The 11,429-nt window shown below is 38.3% G+C and overlaps 1 protein-coding gene across 2 annotated transcripts in view; it reads left to right on the top strand.

The window, feature by feature from the left end:
* The first annotated feature begins 461 nt into the window (after positions 1 to 461).
* FAM126A (family with sequence similarity 126, member A) overlaps positions 462 to 11,429 on the top strand; it is a 59,954-nt gene continuing 48,986 nt past the window's right edge. The window contains exon 1 of one of the 2 annotated variants that reach the window (XM_004676764.1): positions 462 to 687. The gene's annotated coding sequence lies outside the window, so the exon portion shown is untranslated. The remainder of the gene's footprint in view (positions 688 to 11,429) is intronic. The other variant, XM_012721089.1, reaches the window with a different exon arrangement.

Below are 11,429 nucleotides of genomic sequence, written 5' to 3'. Positions count from 1 at the left end.
AATATAGTAAGGTGGGGAGAGTTTTTATAACCATTTTGCAAAAACGTATTATTTTTCCTCCTGGAACTTGGTAACACTTGATAAGCCCCTGCAACAAGAATGACTGGGAGAAGAAATTAAAATACCAGTAAGTTTTTCTTCTGCAACATCACTCTACAAGGCTTACTTTCTTCTCAAAGGCGATAAACCCTAAAGACTCACAGTCTAAGGGACTTTCACTGAACGCTATCGCCTAGCAGCGACAGCAAATTTTACAGTCAATCATCTCCACTTCGGTGCCCTGACCACGCCCATTGCTCAGGCCACGCCCACGTAAGTCTCTCTCCCTCCCATTCCATGGCTCCGCCCCAGGTCTAGCACAGGAGGATTTTTATTGGTGGAGAAGTTGTTCTAGTTCCGCCTCAGGGGCAGGCGATAGGTCGAATTGGCGTGGGGCGGTGTTGGTTGGCTGTTCTGGGACCGGTCCCTTGACGTGCCTGTCAGAGTGGCTGGCGGCAGTGGCGGCCCTCCGGGCTGGGTTGTCAGTCTGTGAGCTGAGGGGGAAGATGGCTCGCCGGGACCCGTTCTGCTAGGAAGAAGGGGGGCAGGTGGTGCTGCTACTCGTGAGAAAGCAGAGCAGCCGCCGTCGCTGTCGCTGCGAGACGGACGAGTCGAGGTTCTGGAGGTGGGGTTCGGAGAGCCACTCTGGTGAGTCTGGCTGTGAGATACTCATGCGGGGCCCCCAGGGCGTCCGGCGACCGATAACTTTTTTGTCAGGGAGGAGCCGGGGCGAGGCGGCGGCTGGGAGGGGACCCGGACTTTGTCCCTGGGGCGGCGGCTTCGTTGAGGGTAACGGCTACAGCGCGAGGCACCGCGGGTGGGCGCGAGACAGCACTGGGTTCTGGGGATCTCAGGGGCGTGCGTCTGGCCAGGCCGGGTGGGTGGGCTGCGGCCGGTGGCTTCTCGCCGCGAAGTTGGGTGCAGCCCGCTCGCTGCCTGGGCGGCGGCACTTTCAGACGCGCGGATTCGGTCTTTCTCCTTCTCGGCGAGGAGCGGTCCAGTCTCCAGGCGTGACCCGGGTGCAGCCTCCTCTGCTTCACCCGCAGCCCCTGAAGGGTCGGCCTGGGGTGGGAGCTCCCCACCTCCACTCATTCGCAGCAGATGCTCGGGCCTGGCCTCTCCCACCTCTCCCACCTCTCCCACCTCTCCCACCTCTCCCACCTTCCATCCTCTCCCTTGGTCTCCTGCTAGGTTACCGCTATTTGTCCAGCCTAGTGGCCAAAATGTTCACCGTCGACCCCCATCCTTTTTGCAACAGCAGTCGCGTAGGTCTTTGGACCCTCGCTGGGCAGAGAGATTCAGAAAGCAGTCATGATTCCTTCCTTGGTTATAGCGTTGGAGCTTTCTTCAGTTCACGTCCTCTTCTGAGTTATTTCTCTCCCGAGGCTGTTTTAACGTATTCGAGAATCGTTGGGTTTTGTCTGAAAATTGTTGGTTTAAGACTCGCAAGTTTTCAAGCTTCAGCAAAACTGGGCATTCTCCCTTCAACATGCACATGTGTGCTCTCTATCCTCAAGAGTTAAGACATTCCCGAAAGATTTAAAATATGCCCTAGTGGTTTCGTACTGCACAAAAACCGGTTCTCTGAACATTTCAATCACACACCCTGCGGCCTCTCGGTTCTTCAGGTAGGGGGAGTTTGTTGTACTGGTAACTACTACTTAATCTCAGAGACCACACCAGAGGCAGTGGAGCCAAGCTGCCTTTTAACAAATTATGTGCCGTTTGGGTCACATAGTAGTTATTGAAGCAGCATGTCACCTCTTTGGTTCATGTAATTCTTTGCAGTTTGAGATTTTCAACTTTTAAAATCTTATCTGCATAGTCATAAGAATCGTTATAACCTTTAGTCAATGTGATAGTCCAGGGAGGTTTGTTTTCTATAAGAACATTCTGTTGATATCTATCCTCCCCTATCCACCCCTTTACCCAGTTTATAAGCATTTTTTCTTTAGGTTAATATGCTTTGAGTTTTAGAAGATTAGTATTAATCCAAAGAGTCAAGCATGTTTTCGAAGTTCAGGGAAAGGCAAAGAAAAAAAAATCTTTATGATCTGCTTGGTCAATAGTAACGTAGTTATTGTTTTTAACATTTCCTGGACACGGACACCCAAAGGAGGCATTGGTGTGTTTTCCCTATTATGCTTCCTTTCTTTGCTCTGTTTCTATTTTATGAAATCTTGGTTGCATTTTTTAAAGATTTTATTTATTTATGTATACAAGAACTGGGGTTACAGGCCTTGGGGGTGTATGTGAGAGAGGCAGAGACAGAATGGGGGACAAAACAGGTGGATTGACTAAAATACACTTCTGAGGGGAGCAGTGGGTGGGTCAGGTGAGGTCTGCCACTCCATGTGGGTCATCTACCTGGCCCGGGATTGAACTTGCTTGGCTGCAGATAGCTTCATAGTGCTGAACTTTAACCTGTTGCACCACCACGGAGGGCCCTTGGTTGCATTTTTTTTAGAGTAATGTTTTGACTATTTATTTTTGGAGAACAGAAAAGGCATACTTATTGAAATACACTGCTCAGGGAAGCAGCAGGTGACATAGGAGAGGTAGACTGCACCTGTTTTGACAGAGTTTAACTATATAGTCAACTTTTTTCAGGATCCTGTTGCCTAATATGTATTTTATAATGCGCTATATAGGATAACCAAACAAATGAACTAAATAAAACAAAAATAAATATAAGACCCCCCACATGGAAGGGGAACAGGCAGAGGAGACAGGTAAATTGGGTAATAGAGACAACAGTATGGTGGAGGATAGTATCGGACTTTTAGTGATAAATTAAATGTAGTACAGAGATGTTGATTTTTAATGATGCACAACTGAAATATAACATTATAATATATTGTTTCTTTAGTTAAAAAAAGATGAAAAAGAAATTTAAAAAATTACATATTCAAGACATTTTTGGAGATAACAGGTTTACATTTTTAAAATAATGGAAATTATGTCAAACAAATCAGATTCACGTTACTCCATGCTGAATAGATATTAGGGGTACAGACATATGGTGGTCATAACTCTTATTTTCTAGGAATTTATTGTCAAATGTACAACACAAAGGGAGTAAAGACTAATCCCCTGTGATATGTGAATGGAGATATGCCCCGTGTAATAAGGGAGTGAGTAGGAGGGGGCTAACTCAATTTAGTCAGGAGCCCTGAGTAGGGTTTTAAAGTAGGGTATGATTTTACCACATACAGGAGATAAATGATGTTTTCTAAATGGAAGAAATAATAAATGAGAAGGTAAAGAGCCATGAGAAAACATGGTGGGTTAGGGAAATCATTGTCCATGACAAGGCCAAAGTGAATAACATTGACATTGATGTGACTTGACAATAGGGATTAAATAGGGAATCAGTGGAAGATGAGAATAGTGAGGTTGGTAGAGGACCAGACAAGAGGAGTTTACTCTTGGCTAAGGGATTAGATTGAAGATGAGAAATAAGATGCCCTTTAATGAATTTGTGGTTTAAGCTTACTCTTGCAGTGTGAGGTAGAATTTGATAGGTCTTTGGGAGGAAGGAAGGAGGAATCACATCTCTGAGGATTTGATTGGTTCCATTAATTGGAAATGAGAAACACATAATGAGGGGAAGATGATAAATTCTGTTTTGAAATTTTTGAATTTGTGAAAGCTGTGGCACATTTGGGTGAAGATACAGATAGTTGTTTGGATCAATGGGTGTCGAATTTATAAATGAAGTCAGGAATGAAGTTGTATTGATCTGGTTACATTGAAATTATTAGGGAAAGTCTTTAACATGATGAAAGCGGGAGTTAGAGAACAACCTCTGGTAAAACTAGAAATAGGTAGGATAGTGTAGAAAGAGTAGAAGAGTAGTTAGAGAAAGGCAGGAAGAAAATCAAGAAAGATATTAAGAATGAAAAGATTTTTCAAGTAGAGAGGAGCTGTGTCAACAATTCTGAATGCTGTAGAGAGATGGCAAGTAAGGAGAAGACTCCAGGAACGAGTGAATTTGTTAGGAGTACACAGGTGTCATTAGCAATACAGTTTTAACTGAGAGATGGTTCAGAAACCTGATGAATGGGTGATGGTACATGCCTTCTGCAGCAACATGGATGGAGCTGGAAGGGATCAGGCTTAGTGAAATAAGCCAGAAAGAAAAGGGAAAATGCCAGATGGTTTCACTCATAGAAGAAATATAAAGGACTAGGGGAGAAAATAATAATAATGAACAACTATATACCAGAGACATTTTATAGAGGTGGAGTGGGGAATGGGATTAAAAATGGGGGTGGGGGAAGTGCACTGGACTATAGTGATGGCATACTGGTGAACTGGTGATGGGAAGTCCATGGGGATTGCAGCTGAGATGGGAAAAGGCACAAAATGATATAAACTATTATATTATTAAAAAAAAAAGAATGGGTGATGGTAAAGAAGACTGCTTGGAAGAGGCATTTCAAGGAATCTAAAGAAGAGAGAGAATGATAGCTATCTTGTCTACCATTGTACATTTGTAAGTGTACTTGGCAGTCTTGTGCATTTATAATTTGGGGCACCTTTAAGAATCCTGATTTCTAGAAGGAGCCCCCATTTCAGTTTGAGGGGTGGTGTGGGATCAGGCATCAATATTTATTTCAACAGCTTTATTGACATATAATTAGCATATAATAAACTCCATATATTTAAAGTGTACAATTAATGTTTGACATATGTTTATGCACATAAAAACATTATCACAATAAAAATAATGAACTTATTCATCACTTTCAAAATTTCCTGCTGTCCCTTGATAATGTTTTTCTCTCATCCCAAGAAACCATCAATTAATCTTGTTATTGTAGCTGCATAGATATTCTAAACTTCCTAGTTAATTCCACTGTTAGAAGCATGGTTGAGAACCACTTTAGTGGGTTCTAGGTTGAAGGAATGTTATATTTGTTTATGTATATGCGTAAGGACAATGAGAAGTACGAAATTCAAGAAGATAAGATATTTATTGGAAATATGACCCTGAAGAGATAGACGTGTTAGAATTCAGGAGCTGAGATTAAGAAAGGAAGACAATTTAGAAACAACATCTCCAACAAAGAATATGACAGCAAAGATAGTCCATCTCTTTGCTATCAGCATTAAAGTTTTCAATCCTGTAGTATCATGATTCCTGAAGTATGCAAAAAAATAAGATCAGAGGGTATCTTTTTTTTTTAAAGATTTATTTATTTATGCATACAAAACTGGGATATAAGCCAGAGGTGCAGGGGCAATGAGAGGATTCACCAGAGACAGAGTGGGGAGCAGAACAGGCAGAGTAACAAAGTACACTGCTTAGGGGAGCAGCAGGTGAGACAGGAGAGGACTGCCATGCCATGTGGATCACCTCCCTGGCCAGGGGATTGAACTCTTGCTAAAGTGGCAGCTAGCTTCGTAGTGCTGTGTTTTAACTGCTGCACTACCAGGGAGGGCCTGAGGGTATCTTAATATTGTGGAAATGGATGCCTTCAAGAAAACACCCTCAATGGAGCCTGAGACCCCTGGCACCACCATGTAATGCTTTGTCATTTTTTTGGAGGGGAGCAGATGGAATTAACAGTTTGACTAATGCTTATTGTTGAGAGCCAAGTATTGCTAGAATCTTTTTGGCCCTTTCAGAGCTAGTCTGCTTCTCTGCACTGAGGAAAGAGAACATTTAACATTTGGAAATTTCCTATTTAAAGCATCTTTTTACAGAAGAAATCCTGTGTTCTTGCCCTCATTAATACACTGGGGGAGAAAACTATTCCTCTCTTTCCCAAATGCAACAGAGAAGAGTCGTGACTCAAAGTTGTCAAAGACACTCATTTTCTGTATCCACTTTTTATTCTATATCCACTTTTTATTCTACTGCCCCTACCGTTCTTTCTAATCCTCCTTTTTGGAATAGAGGTTACATTGGAAAAGATGTTAACTTCGATCACATACCCTCTTCATGTACATTGATGATACGGTTTTTCATCCTTTAGTTCTCAGTTGACAAATTAGATTTCCTAGAGAATATCACCAAATAATTGTTCTCTTTGGGATAAAGGTAACTTAAATATTAGCACACCCTTTTGAAGTCATGTTAAGTTTTATTGGCATAGAAGATATATCTCTACAATTTACATTACCTTTTTCAGGTTTTGGTTTCTGAATATGCTCACTTTGTATGATACAAAATAGAGAAGCTTTCCATCTTTTTAAAAACTCTGACAATCTTTTCTTTAAAAATCTGAAATAGTTTAGCTATAAATACATCTAGGTCTTTTTGGATTGAATACAAGTTGTTGAGATATTAATATGTGCTACTTTCCAAGTACTTTGCATAATTAATTTCACTTAATCTGTATATGACTTTCTAAATAATATTCTTATTCTACAGATAAAAGAAACTGAGATACTTGTTAAGATCAGTAACAGTTAATGACAGTTAATCAATAACAATGAGCTTAAAGTCAATTCTTATCTGATGTTCATTTAAAGAAATTTTTTTTTCTTAACCAGGACTGTTCCCCTATACTTTATTACTGAGAAGTAAATTTTAGTCATCTTATTTGTGTATCTTATAGAGTATTTTTCTCTTTGCCCAACTACTTTCAGTTTTTGGTATCTCTGTCATAATAATTATTGGTCTGTTTTGTGTTCATATCATATCTTATGCTATTTTAACAAATACAGCCAAACATGGTTATGAAAAAAGATCTGGTAATGGGATGGAATGATGTTTGTATAATGTACTTTGCATTATTCGCATTTTAATTTTTGGATGTGCAAGATCAATTTGCATTTTTGTTTGTACTTTGTGAAGAATGTTAAATGTAGTGCATATAAGTGATAAAGGGTTGTTGGAAACAGTATTTTTCCATTCTAGGTTAAACATTGCCATTGTTGAGACTTGCATCAGGGAAGCCTTTTAGTAGTAAATGTTAAGTGATATTTGTTTGGTGTGTGTTTTCTTGAACAAAGAGTCTTTTATTAGCTGATGCACATTAGTTGCTGTCTCATAAAAATACATAAAGATTCATTCAGTTATTTGTATTTGATTTAACAAAAACATTGTATATGATTTCTTCAATTGTACTCTGAAAATGATTTGGGACTTCAGCTATTAGAAGATTTATATTACGTGTTTATAGAGTGACTGACAGGTTTAGAAATTTAAGAAATAATATAATAAGGCTATAATAATATAGCCTTAAAAATGCTTAAATTAGTTAGTCAAGTAGTTATGAACTTTTTATCTTCCTTCCCCTTTAAGTGTATATGCTATTTTTTTAATTCAACTAAGATATCAGTTCTAATCCATACATATATACATAGTTTCTACATTTCCCTAGTGAGACATAAGAAGTTGCTACTCTGACCTCTTTAAATTTGCCAGGCATATATGACTTTTTGATAAATGTTTTAGGGTTCCTACTGATTTATTAATGCGTGATAGTACTGTGACAGACAGTGAGAGACAACTTAAGTCTCCAAAGCAGTGTATGCTTTAGAAGTTTAGACTTGAAAAAGACTGTTTCGAGGAAATTATTAAACTTCAAATGGGTTCTGATAGTGAATGGAGAGGAAGGTAGAAGTATTTTAGAAATGGGTAGGAGGAGAAGCATCAACTTTGTAGAGTTGTTAGAAATATGCAAATTGAGTAGACTGTTAAGCGAAGTACAGAAAATCAGAATGGTTCCATGGGCGATAAAACCAGAATTTGGTCTCAGTAGAATTTCAGAAAGGAAAATAACTGTGGCAAGGTTAAAGAGTAAGAATGTGAAGAAAACAACAGATTTATCGTTTAGAAGTTTATGAAGAGTATATGATAAGAACCAAATATATATTTAGAGGGGGTTAATGAATAAATTAGGGTGAAACAATTGTAGGGAGTGGCAGTAGATTATGTTACTAAATCAGAAAGTTAGTGAAGTATAAAGAAGGATAGAAGTAACTGGAGGGCTTTCAAATCTAAGTTTCTCATCCTCTCCCTAAGCCCCAGGCTGACAGCCTGAAGATCCTGAATTGCATTCTCAGTTGTCCAACAGATACATATTTTGTTAGTGATAATTATAACTAAAGTTGTTGAACAGCTGTAGTGTGCCAATGTTTTATTGTATTACTTTTAATTCCTAAGACATTCTTATAATATAGATGTTATCATCTAATTTTCACATTGGAGGAAATATTTAGAAAAGTTCAGAAGCTGACTGGAAAGTGGGCTTGAGTTTGTTTTTCCCCAAGTAACTTTGGTTTACAACTTGTATAGATTAGAGGTATTGGATCACATCCTTCAGATGTACTTTACCCACCACTAAGGCACCCATATCCTTCACCACAACTAATTATACCTCCTTCCCACTTGGCTTGTTGTCCTTTATCTTCTGGTCTGGTAACTTAAATTCTACAATCAGATTTCTAAGATTTGTTATTGATTTGGTTTTGTCTGACTCTTATTTTTCTCTATACTCCCACATGTAAGTAAAACGATCCATTGTTTGTCTTTCTCCTGATTAATTGTGCTTAGCATAATTTCCTCCAGTTCTATTCCTAGTGTTGCAAATGGTAAGAGTTCCTCTTTTTTATTGTTGCATAAAACAATAAGACATTCTGAATGTGTACCACATCTTCTTAATTCACTCATCTGTTCTTGGACACTTAGATTATTTACACAAGTTGGCTTTTAGAGTGTTGTAATGCATGTGCCCCTTCAAATTAATGTTTTTACATCTTTCAGTTAGGTATCTTTGAGTGGAGTTGCTGGATGATTAAAACTGGTGGACCTAGTTTTAATATTTTGGGAAGCCTTTATGCTATTTTCCATGGGGTCTGGATTAGCCTGCATTCCCACCCACTGTGCATGAGGGTTTCTTTTTCTCTACATTCTCACCAATATTTGTTTTGGGTCTTTTTGAGAGGGTCCATCCTCAGGTATGACCCCTCGATCTTGCTGCTTCTTGTATTTATTAAGCTATGTTAAAACAGTGTTGGGGGAGAGGGGGAAAGAAGAGTCATATAAGGTGTGAATCCTCCTTTATAGAAAGGAATGGAAGGGGGCCCTCCCTGGTGGCACAATGGGTTAAAGTGCAGCACTATGTAGCTAGCTGGCCACAGCCACTCAGCACAAGTTTGAGTGCTCCCAGCCAGGAAGGTGACCCACATGGCACAACAAACCTCCTGTGTTGCCCACTGCTTCCCTCAGCAGTATACTTGGTTATTCTGCCTGTTCTGCTCCTCACTCTGTCTCTGGTGAATCCTCTCATTGCCTCTGCACCTCTGGCCTGTACTCTAGTTCTGTATGTATGAATAAATAAATCTTAAATAAAAAGTAAGGAATGGAAGATGAAATTTTATAAATGTTCATTATAGTTGGAACTATATTCTTTCTATGTAAAGTATTTTATAAAAGTTATTCCCTTTAATGAACTCCTCTATTATACATATATCTATTTTTTTAAATTGAGGTAACATTTTTTACATCACTGCAGGTTCACAACTCTTCGAATGTATAGTAACACACCATGCCTAATAGCAAAGTACCCATAACCTTTCACCATCTTCCATTGGGCCCCCTTCACCTTTTTGCTCCTACCTTTTACCCCTATGGTCACTTCAATTTTGCAATCAGAATCCATTTTGTCTTGTCTGTTCCTTTGCTTTGTTTCTGTGTTACATATAGGAGTAACATCATTTGGTATTTGCCTTTCTTCTTCTGATTTTTATTTTATCTGACTTAACAATTTACTTTTATTTGGAGATAAAATATTCTTTTTACCTATGAAGGTGATAGGTTGAAAGGAAAAAACAGTCATATCAAAAAAGGCAATGGAGGAAAAGTACAATAGTCTCCCTTATCTGCAATTACAATTTCTGTGGTCTTAAAATATTATGCATAAGATTTTGAGAGAAAGAGATCATGTTCACATTACTTTAACGACACTATGTTGTTATAATTATTCTGTATTATTATTAATTATTATTATTTATTTCTCTCTTCACCTAATTTATAAAGGTAAACTTTATCATAGGTATGTCCATATAGGAAAAATAGTATATTTAGGGTTCAGTACTACCCACAATTTCTGATATTCCCTTGGGGCTTTAGAATGTATCATGGATGGACAAAGGGGTGGCTATTGTAAGAATAAAACTTATTCTTTTCATTATGAGAACTTCAAATATATCATACAATTTAGGTGGCTTAGAAAAAGCCAGTCGCTTCATGGAAACATAGTCACCAGCTGGTAATTACGACAGACACATTCCATGTCACTAGATTATAAAATTCCAGAGTTTATTGTACTTTAGTATGATTTGTTGAATTTGGTTTCCATTAATCAGAAATTGGTTATTTATGAAAGGTTATAAGCAGATATTTCACTTTCTGTTACAAATCTTGTCTTCAGAAATGCTGCATGTTTGAAAAAGAAATGTCTAAACTACCCTAGGGACTAAATATTCTTACAGGACCTTCAAGTACTTTGGGAGGAGCCAAGATAGAAATTTTGTCATACTAAAATCTCATATTCAGTTTCAGAGCAACTGTTGAAGTTGCATTTTATTATACTAGCATAAGATGATATTATTAGAAATAATTTTATAATTCAGCCGCCGCTAAAACAACTTGGCTGTTATTATGAATGAATATGACCATACTGAAGATCTATTTATGCTATACTTTTTAATAAATTAATTTATTTTTAGCTTATATATATTTTGTATCATTGTTCATTTTTCATTTTATACTTTTTAAACTAAGAAAAACGACCATATTAATAAAATCCACTGAATTTCTGTTTGTAAATAATTAACTGAAACTTGTAGTATAGTCATGATTTGTTGCTTTTGTTATTTTTTCTGTATTGGTACACATTACCACTATCAACTCTGTTACTGGCATGTTCTCACTACATCCTCCTTTCCCCCCACCCTTTTCTAGTTGAACATCTGTGCCTCTGTTGGCCGACTTCATTAAGGGTTAAGAGTTTTATTCCCACTTTACTTAAGGGCAGTGACTCACCCTGAGATATCAACTCACCCACAAGTCAATTTGAATTTGGTTCTGAACATTTGTCACTTTCTTTGACCTCCACCTTGCAACAGGGAAAACAGGCACTTAGAATGCAAAAGGCTTTAACCATATTAAAGCAGTGCTATGCTTTTGAGAGTGTATTTCTATGTGATACTTTTGGGAAAAGAGAGGAAAGAGGTGGATGAATGGTAGTAAAATGATTGCAAGGTAATGTTTATATTGGGCTATTTTCCTCATAGCATTTATTTTCCCTTTTACTTTTTTATTTTTTTAAGATTTATTTGTGCATACAGAACTGGGGTATAGGCCAGAGGCTCAGGGGTGGTGAGAGGCTTCACCATAGACAGAGCAGGGAACAGAACAGGCAGATTGA

This window comes from Condylura cristata, unplaced genomic scaffold (assembly GCF_000260355.1).
Source record: "Condylura cristata isolate star-nosed mole 26May11 unplaced genomic scaffold, ConCri1.0 scaffold00005, whole genome shotgun sequence".
NCBI classification, from domain to species: Eukaryota; Metazoa; Chordata; class Mammalia; order Eulipotyphla; family Talpidae; genus Condylura; species Condylura cristata.
Note: the sequence above shows the minus strand (reverse complement) of the source record. Positions and strands in the feature narration are given on the sequence as shown.